The sequence below is a fragment of the Notothenia coriiceps genome, unplaced genomic scaffold, assembly GCF_000735185.1.
Source record: "Notothenia coriiceps isolate Sejong01 unplaced genomic scaffold, NC01 NC01_scaffold00037246, whole genome shotgun sequence".
NCBI classification, from domain to species: Eukaryota; Metazoa; Chordata; class Actinopteri; order Perciformes; family Nototheniidae; genus Notothenia; species Notothenia coriiceps.
The window spans coordinates 25,582,389-25,593,150 of NW_011369947.1; positions in this window are offsets into that span (position 1 = coordinate 25,582,389).

The window sequence follows — 10,762 nt, forward strand, 5'->3', positions numbered from 1 at the left end:
CGGGGTCGATTTGGTCGTTGGTTCGCTGCGAAGAAGTGACCTCGGTTTTTTTACAGGGTGTGAGATCATTCTCGTATCTTTTATCCGTCGTGTGAGGAGGCGAACTCTATTATTGCTAATATAGTGCTATTTAATGTTAACTTGAACTTTCACCTTACAGGAGACTTTTGTTGTATAATTCTCAAAAAGAGATTCTGAGACGTCTTCTCAATCATAATAAGTAGGGCGAAGGTAGTAGTAATCATACGTATCTTTCACTGTCCACGCACACATTGTCCAGTGGTGGAGAGGAACGATGAATACCGGATTATGATTCAGCGGCGGAGGGGAAACAAGCTCCACACCTAGAAGTTCTCCACATCTATAGGGTTCATCCACACTCTAGGCAGCTTCCTACCCCCCACTACGACTAAGTGTCACACTTTTTCGTGACACGCCGGAATACCACATAAGTATTTTACAAAAAGTTTAGTGTAATCATACGTCTTTTCGACTGTCCACCGGGGGGGGTTCAGATAATTTTGTTTTACGGCGAAGTGTGTAATCATCGTATTTCGACTGTCTTCCGGGCGGGGTTAATACAACTACCAGTCTTCTAGGCTTCCCCACCTCACTTATTTGTTTTTTCTTGGGGCAACGTCTATTTTCGGTAGTAAGGTTAGTAGTCTGAGTAGAAAGGTTTTTTTTTTTTTACTGGTTCTCTGCGGAGCTATACCGCAAAAAAGATTAGTCACTCTGCGGACACTTTGATGGCGTAGGCGCCTCGCGGTTAGTTCTTTGCCTATACGTCATAAGACACGGGCCTAAGTTTGTGGAGAGCCAAGCTTCTAGAACTTCTTTTACCGAAGACCTTTTTACTTGTGACAAACTTTACTGCCGAAAATACGCGTCGCAAGAAAAAAAATAAAGTGAGGTGGGGAAGCAGAAGAACTGTAGTCGTATTAAACCCCGCCGGGAAGACAGTGAAATCCGTATGATTCACTACCTTCGCGTAAAACAAATTACTGAACCCCCGCCCGGGTGGACGAGTGAAAAAGACGTATGATTACACAACTTTGTAAATACTATGTGGATTCGCGTTGCACCCCCGAAAGTTGTGACACTTTATGTGTGAGGTGGGGGGAGGATAGCTGCCTAGAGTGTGCAGATGAACCCTATAGTGTGGGATAGAACTCGCTAGGTGTTGGAGCTTGTTTCCCCTCCGCCCTGACATCGTAATCGTATTTCATCCCCTCTCCAACACTGGACAGTGCGTGGACAGTTGAAAGATAACGTTTATTACAACTACTTCGCTAACTTATTTTGATGAGAAGAACGTCTTCAGAAATCTCTTTTTTGAGAAATTATACAACAAAAAGTCTCCTGTAAGGGAAAGTTCAAGTACATAAATAGCACTATATTACAATAAAGAAGTTCGCCCTCACAACGACGGCATAAAGATGACAATATCCAACCCTTGTACAAACCCGAGTGTCCACTCGCGAGGGAACGCAAAAACGACGCACATCGACCGCCCCACAGTCTCACTTCGCGAGAGAACGAACGCTCTTAGAAACATTTGCTTCCGGCCTTATAGTCTGTGTACTCGTCTCTGCGAGTTTACATTTGACCAAGTACAGACACTACGAACTCGGAACCTCTGATAAACAAAAATTGTTTCATTTTTCTTCTTGTCATTTAGTTCTTTCTTTTTGGGACGTAAAATAACCTACCTGAAAATTATTACAATCGATTTGACAGACGATCGACGTTATCCTATGCGAAAGACAATTCCCGTCTTGTCTTCGCGAGGACAAGGGGGGAGGGACACTCGGGTCCACGAGAACTCAACCAGCCTGCAAACGCTCCCGAGCAACGACGACTCCTCGCCCGTCGAGGCCCAGCCGCACTATGGTCGCTCTTGTTCGATTTAGTAGCAGACTCCGTGTGGTGTTTGTGAGTGTCGGCTTTCATTTCTGTTTATTCACACAAGAACTAAATAACTCTTCTTTTTCCCAAATAATGCGCCACTCTTACGCAGACGCCTCTTCGTAAAGAGGCAAGTAGGGTTGTATCAGTGACGCATTGTCAAACATCACATAATGTTTCGAGTACAATCCCTTTGAAAGGTAGGGAATGCTAGCGAGGGGGAACTAGAGTGCCGCTATTTATACATATCACCGATAGACGGACTCTAGCTCTACGACACCAAAAAAATAATTTACAAACGGTTCTCCGACGATCCTGACAGATCCCTTCTATCCGAAAACACACCCGCGTCGAGGCTAGACCAGAACCTTGTTTTAGACGTTTTCCTTACCCTTTTGACTCGTTAAACCAAAGTGATTTACAAAAATTTGACTCCTATCCTACGATAGGTTACCTTTGACAACCTTGGACATTTTAGTACTGGTGGTCTTGACCGCAGGGCGGCCGGTGTAGGCCCGGGCGGTTGTAAGAAAGTAGGCCGAGGCGGCCGCTGAACCACTGACACCGCAACCGTCTCGACCAATGAGCGCTCTCTGCTTTGCGAGAATCTTTGTAAACGAAGGCCGGAGATCAACACATGGAGCAGAGACGTCAAGTAAACTGTGTTCATGTCTGTGATGCTTGAGCCTTGGAGACTATTTGTTTTTTACAAAGTAAAAGAAGAACAGTAAAGTCAAGAAAGAAAACCTTGCATTTTTATTGGAGGACTTTTAAATGTTAGCTAACTGTCTAGCTAGTGCATAGGGATACGCTCTGTAAGGGCAGAACAGAGCTCCTGTTCCCCCCTCCCTGTGAGCCCAGTGTGCTCTGATTGGTCGGGACGTTGCGAGGCTCGTTGCTGCGAGGAGCGGGCAGGCTTCCGGGTCGGCGATACAGCGAGAACAAGCTAAACTCATCCTGAGCACACACAAACACTCACAGCCGAAGTAAAAACAATAAGTGTGGCTTGATATTGAGTAAGAAAAAGGTTTATAACGCTGTGAGAATGGGGTCTGCGGAGAGCATTTCTCCGTCATCCCAACATAGTCACTGGTACATTTGTATATACAAAGCCATGTGAGGGAAACTTCCATCCTACATCTGCTCCCTGATCTCACGGCGAATTGTAAGTGGCTACTGCCTGAGATCGAATGCTGTGGTTTTATTAAATGTGCCAACTGCTAGGACTGTCTTAGGGAAGATAGCTTTTAGGTGCGCAGCTCCACTGTCTTGGAACAATCTGCAAAAGGAATGGAAACTGAGCAATTTGGTTCCACTAAATGTTTTTAAAGCAAGGATAGATGCTATCCAATCGGAAACTGTTGGAACCTGTAAATGTTACTAGCTATGTAAACTGTAGTCGCTGTAAATATGCTGTATGATGTCCTTTTTGTTGTTCTGTTATGTTTATATGTATTCATGTGGAACCTACTTGCAGCAGGTCCCCCTTGAAAAAGAGATCAATGATCTCAATGAGATTCACCTGCATAAATAAAGGTTTGAAATGAAATGAGAATATAAAACTTACAAGGATTTATTACTTGTGACAAATAAGGATTGATTTAAAACCAGCCTTGAAAAAGATTATTGTCTCTTTGCTTACATGTGTGTCTCAGTGTATCTGCAAGGATTTTGCCTGATAGAAAGGCAGCACATAGCATTTCCCTTCGAGGGACAAAAAGATAAAGATGGACATGACATTTTGCTGATTGATATGACTCAACAGGTTGGATTTTTGTAATGTGTCTGGGCTGTGATAGCAGAACACAACGACTGGCAGAGTTAAGCTGCACTCCCAGGTACAGGGCATTGCCTGCTGGTGGGTATAGTTATATGCCCATAATGACTCCCAGCCTGGTTGGGTAAAGTGTCATCTGGCCTGTGTGGAATATGACCCACTTTAGAGAGCAGGCGATGGTGATCCACTCATTTGAGCAAAAATAAACCAGTTTTCCAGAGGCACTTCAAGCCACTAGTGCCATGTCCACTCATTTGGAGAAAGTTTATGGGGCTGCCTAAATGTAGCCAAATGGCAATCAGCTGTAATGAACCCTCTGAATAGCAAAGTGGGGAAAACATGTTCGGAAGCTATGTGAAATTAGGTAAGCATGTTACTGTGAGCCACCGGAACATGAAGTAAACATCTCTTAAATGTTTCATGTTAAACACTTGGGTTTTACAACTTCCAGTAGCTTTTTTTAGTCTCGACTCCCACTCCTTTCGCGTGAGCTCCACCTCCGGCCATTAAGCTGACTCCAATTAGTCACTGCCAGGGTAAATAAGGGGTGGCTGTTTGTGCCATCTAGCAGATGCTCCTGGGCTGGTAAAGCTGCTGCTCTTCTGTCATGCTGTTGCACTTGGTTACACAATAAACACAAAGACTGAAATTATCCTTACCTGAGCTCACCCTCAAGTGGCCAAGATGATACAATGAAAATAATAGCAATCAAAATGCACACTACATATCAAGTATCTGATTATTTGGGATTTCTTTTATCCCATAGATCTGAAGTAGTGTGTGGTGCACATACAGGCATGACAGAGTGGGTATGCGTGACCAAGACACAATCGGTTTCACAACAGAAATTCACAAAAATTCAGAAAAACACAAATTGTGCTTTCAAAACCACAAAAAAGTGTTCATCTGGACAGATATTCTTTATGTTTACAGAATGGGTGGATATTGGACGAAAATAAATACAGACTAAGACAACAAGCTCAGCAGACAGTAATCAAATAAAATATGACAAAGCCTATCTTGTTGTTGGGTTGACTACTAAAAAACTATAAAATATTATTCCATTCAAATTGGGAAAAGACGGGGGAAAAAACACTGCCAAAGATACACGTTTGATATAAAGCAGCCAATTCAACTCCTATGATATAATTAATATGCATATTGTTCTTTCTCGATATCACAGGCTTTACCTTTTTCTGACATTTGCTCCTATGTGCAGTTTTGTGTGACAGACTTTTGGTGAGTGGTTTCAAGTTTAATCTGTGATTATCATCCAGTCGATGCCATGAGTCAAACTGTCCTTGGGGATGTGACTGGGGCAAAACATGAATGGCCCTGACCTTTGTCACCATATGCTTCTCAAAAATACAAGTGATCAGCATTCATTTATTTTCCATATGGCATCAACAGCAGGCCGACATAATGTTGCAGGCCCCTGACTACCTGTTGACCTTTTATATTTGTTTTGCTCCCTGGCCTAGTAGCTTTTTCTGACGTAGAATCATCTGGTTGGTCTCTGACCATGGCTCCATGCCTGTCCACAGTGTCTAATCATCCTTTAGCTATGGATTGGCTACTCTCTACCTCTATCTGGCCTTCTCCCCATTGATGTTGGTCATTTTATACCTGAACACAATCATTAATCTGATTATGACTGTGTCTGGGTGCAGTTCATTAGTCTGGCCCAGCTGTAATACAGGCAGATGCCTGCTGGGCCATAAGGATTCGTCACAGAGCTATTGAGGCCTGAAGAACACACCACATAGGACAGCACCACACAAATACACAGAGAGACAAACACAGGCTTAGTATTGAAGCTTGATAGAAGCTAATGAGAGAAAGATTCACTCAGAGTACTCCTACATATCGATAACTGCTGGATTTTGTTTCTGCTTAAGGTTTTTTTGTTGCCTTTTGCAGTCTCTACATACAGGGCTCCACTATAGCTGTAATACAAATCCACAAATATGATTACACATGCAGTATGTTGTGCTTTACTACTCTAATGAATTACTAAGAGGTAATACAATTCCAATACATTTTTTACAACATCTCTGCAATACAAAGTTTTTGCCATTAGAAATGAAAAAAAACTGTTTAAAGTCCGGCAAACGGGCTGCGTTGCATGCATGGCTTCCTTCTGCAGGTAATGGGGAGACGCGCTCTGGTGGCGGTCTCGTTCAGGATCCGAAAATACAATTTAAATATTTTTGCACACTTATTCCTAGTGTGCCACTGGTTACGGTGCCACGTGCCAGGGGTTGCCGACCCCTGAGTGTATTGTACCCCAACTGCGCTGGCTAACAAATAGCTTCACGTTTCTCCTGTGCAAGTGGCAAGTTTTCAAATTAGGTAACATGCAGACAATCGACGCAAATTGAGCCCATTTCTATGCAAAGGATCCTGGTTTCAAAAACAGTCAAATTCTTTAAGATCAGCGCAGTAGCCACACACTGTGAAATATTAGCGGTCTGAGAATGAAATGTTTTCGTTGCCATTATTCTGCCCTCTGTGTTGTTGGAACAAAGACAAAGTGTGTTCTTTGCTAGAAGGATAATTGCAAGCAGCCACAAAAAAATCAATCGGCTGTATAACTTTACGACCGTGTTTGAGCAATAATATCGTTGCAATATATTTTATATATTCAGACCTTGAGATGGGACAGATAGCAGTTTCCAGTGAAGCACCTTTCAGCATCCACAATTTGCCATTCAAGGTTTTGTTGATCTTCTGATCCTCCATTGCTCTTTCAACACTTATACACAAATGGAACATGTCAGTGTTGTTACGTTAGTTTCCTATACTTCTTTTCATGCACTACAATGATGACTTAAAGATTTCCTTTCGTTTCCCAGATTTTCTTTAAATAACAGTCTCCACCACTTTGTGTCCAAGATGGAGGAGAGTCCATAAATTGGGCATGGTGGTCAAATGATGAGCCGATTTTGAATCAATAGAACACCGCACCCTTGTAACGTGTTTGCTCGGTGGGCAATAGAATGGTGGCTATTGTTCCTTTGTGGTGCTCAGATTGTTTATCGACTAGGTGAGCGTGCACCCGTGGCACTCTGTCAGTGTTCGAGTCCTCTGGAGACAACTCCAAACGTACTGTTTGTCTGTGCATCAATATACAAGTTGCATCAGAGAAGTTGGGGTCAGGCAACTTTTAATGCAAACACACAAATGGTGGAATATCCAGCTTATAAACACACACACGCAAACAAGTCACACACGTATTAAGTAACATAGTCAAACTGATGCAAGCAAATCACCAAGAGTTGTCACCATTGTAACAACCCTGACTGGTGTTTATCGCTTACACTATCATGTGATGGCAAGCCTGGTACCAAATCAGTGGTGACTGAGCCTCACAATAATGTACTGTACAACATCATAAATGTCTGGAAAACTGTACATCAGTGTGTGTTAGTGTTCACCCTTCACTGAGCTACTGTACTCTCTAGTTACCTCATTAAGATCGGCAGCTATAGATGGGTGGGTGCGATAACTTATACACTAAGGGGATAATTAAAAAAATATTCCAAACATGCACCCACTGATAATTACAAATTAGATGCTATTGCATGAATAAAGCAGTGCATCGATTATTCAAATAGCTCCTACCATGACTATTCTTTATGCGTCTCTTATGAATTGTTTTAACTTTGCATGCAAGGCTACCTTAGGCAACCTCAAACTAATGCCATTCAGTTTCTGAATCCCCAATATCATGATTAAAAGTCCCATGGCTTTTATTCACCTTATCGGATACGCTTCATGTTGAGATAATGCGCGTCTTTATGACAAAGTTGCTCTGCCATTTGTAGCTTCTCCTCTGATATTTGACGGTTGACATTCAAATGCAGTCCTTTCTACCTGGTTGCGGCTGCTCACTGTTATCTGTTTCAGCTAGGTTGAGCAAAAGGGTGCATAGGTTGGGTGCTGCAGGGGAAGACAGATCTTCAAAACATAATGAGGGTTTGCCAGGGCGCCTCCGTGCCTGCTCCTTTTAACAGAAAAGAAGAAAAATACTTTTATTCTTCCTGTCAGAGCATAGAGACTCTACCTTAGGCTAATACGTTGTTGTTTGAATATATGCAGATCACTTAGTAATTAGAATACCAAAGGTTTAGTCTTTTCACAGTTTTTCTCTTATCACATAATAAATTAAATGAAGGTGCAGTTCCTCTAAATCCTATTCGCTGACCAATTTAAGACCACAGCCACACATCTCAACCTGGGACAAAATGTTAAACTAAGGGTGAAACTAAGACAAAAAGAAGAAGCTCTAAAAAGAGTGTGTGTGCATGAAAGCTTTGACTATTCTTGTACACTCTTATATGCTTCCGGACATTTTTAGACTTCTCTCATGTTATCTCTCCCTCTCTTTTCTCTCTCTCTGCCTATTTGTCTTTTTTTTGTATTCCTCCTTCTCTCAGTGTTGTGTGCCTCAGCTAAGGTGAAACAGCATGGATGTGATTTCTACAGCTCGGTTGGAGACCAGCATCTCATCACAAACTGGTCACGGCTGGTTGGCTGAGGGAATCAAATCCTGGATAGCACGACCAAAACTATTTCAGTTTGAGACTGGAGACCCTGCCTCACATATCAGTCATTGGGGCACATTCAATTGGATACATTCGATTCAATTCAGCTCATATATGGGAAAGAACTGGGAGACCAGGGTCTAAGAACAGCTGGTGTTTTGAAACAAGAGCTGGAGAGGGGCTTGAAAACATATGGAATTCAACCTCTGTTAGGTATCCTCTCTGTTGAAAGTGTATGAGAATCAGTGGTCTCTCCCTCAATTTGCCTTCATATGCAACTAGAAAACAACAGGATTATACACTCAAGCCAAATGAGACAATGAATGACAGATGCAACACATGCACTTGCAGTAGGGTTGCACAATCATTTGTTTTTGTATCGTCATAGCAAAGGCAAGTTAAAAGATGATACTGTCTTATCAGGAAACTGTTCATAAAGTGAACATCAACTCATGTCAATTACATCCACACTACAATGTAGTGCATGGATGCACTACATAGATGATCCTTAAACAACATGATAGGTAAGTTGATAAATGTTACACTGTTGTAAAATGCACAGAGTAGGTTTCATCTTGCCCTTTTATAAACACTGCAAATCAAAAACCAGGTAAAAATTCTGAGGGATTTAGTTTGAGTCAGTTAAAGTATCAGTATAAATGTACAATCTACCTGGAAACCATTTCCTTTAATTTAGGGATTTGTTGTATTTTAGCAGTATACTGAAATCAGAAGAAAGGCAGAAATGAGGACACTTCAATATATGTTTGTTTATCGAAAGTAATATCATTATTGCACTATTCAACAACGTAATCATATTTTCCTCGCACCGTGCTGCTCTAATTTGCAGTGCAGTAACTGTGTAATCATACACAACAGTCATACTGCAAAACGGCAGAAAGAAGAAATAATCATGGCAATTCACAGGCCCAACATTCAGAGAAAAATGCCTGTCATACATAAGCAGAGAACAGCCTTCAACACACACTCGCTTCTATCACAGGCAACATGACTGACTCATTTATGTCAAATACTGACTTTTCTTAAAACAATTTTGAGTTTATCTAAATCAGAATGAGTCATTCTGTGGGTCTAACCAATGCAGGGAGCCCAGTGTGTCTAAATTCACCACAACTACTCATATGCACTACTCTGTGCAATATTAATAAGATGTCTTTCCTCTGAGTGGTTAAAGGGCAGTTAAGTCATCCTGGCTCCGGCTGTGTTTTTTCCCTCGAGTTGACTGATGTGATACAGCACTAGGTCTTAATAGTGCACTAGTGGACCAGAATTGTATTTAAAGCAACTATAATCATCAATAAGTATACATTAACAATGGAGTAAAATACTATGTGTATGTGAAAGGAGGTCGTTTGTTATAAAGCACTCAAAGAAAAGCTTTGCGGATCATTTAAGTCTAGGCGTTCTCATCACTTTAATTACAGCCAGAGCACTTTTTGCTACCTGCACTTTGACCAAACAACACACAGACAGAGCCAGCAACTAGTTAGTTATCATTGTGAAGCACTAAGCAGCTAAAGAGCTGTAACGGAAGACATGATATGGACACAAACATATAAACACGAATGTCACCGCTCCATGTCTGCCGGATGTTATATAAGCAACCGTTTGCTGATGAGTTTAGCTTAAAAAGTAGCATTTACAGCTTGACATACTGTGCCATATTGTCTGACAAGATTGATTTTATTCTAATACTTCGACCATACACATTTGTTAAATATACTTTTTCAGATGACTAATCAGGTTTTCTAATCTTAAATGGATAAGGGGTTGTTATGGTCAATTTGTATCCTGGTCATCTATCAACCATTTCCAGTCTGCTGATAGCTAAACTCTTCAGATTTTCACATTCTGTACAAACTCTTAAGAACGATATGTCTTTCAGGTCCATCGGGGAACTGTACATTAAAGAAAATATGTTTTCTCATCAAAGTATATCTAACATTGCTTGGAGTGCAACAGAAGTACAGTATTTCTATATTCTAGCAGAGCCCAGGTAATGATTTGTTGTGTTTGGAGGACAGAAGTGAGTCCACACTGACATTGGCCAGTTAGCACAGTAAACTACAGCTCTACAGCTACTCTCTGTATATGTGCCTGGGTCTGTGTTGACCTTTTGTTGATTGTGAATTAAGTGTCGGTGAGTGCTTCAAGTTCCTGGCCTTTGAAGGTTATACGGACTTACTCTGTTCCTTACTGAACCAATAAACAGCGAGTACACAGGACCAGAACAAGTAGCATCTCTCGGTCTCATATATCCCCCCACCCCACAATACCGCTGTATATTTCTATTATCTCGAACATGGGATATCTTCACACCCACTCCCTGGGAGATGGAGGGATGCTGGAAATGAAAAGAAAAACAATTAGTAGCGCTGATGGGCCTGTGTGAGGTAATGAAATTGCGTGTCTCATTGTAGCGTGTAATGGAGAGCAGTTTGAAGTTAATTGAGGGGAGATAGGACACTGGGCCACTGTCTGCCGGAGTATTGTGGTCGGGCTCAGGGTT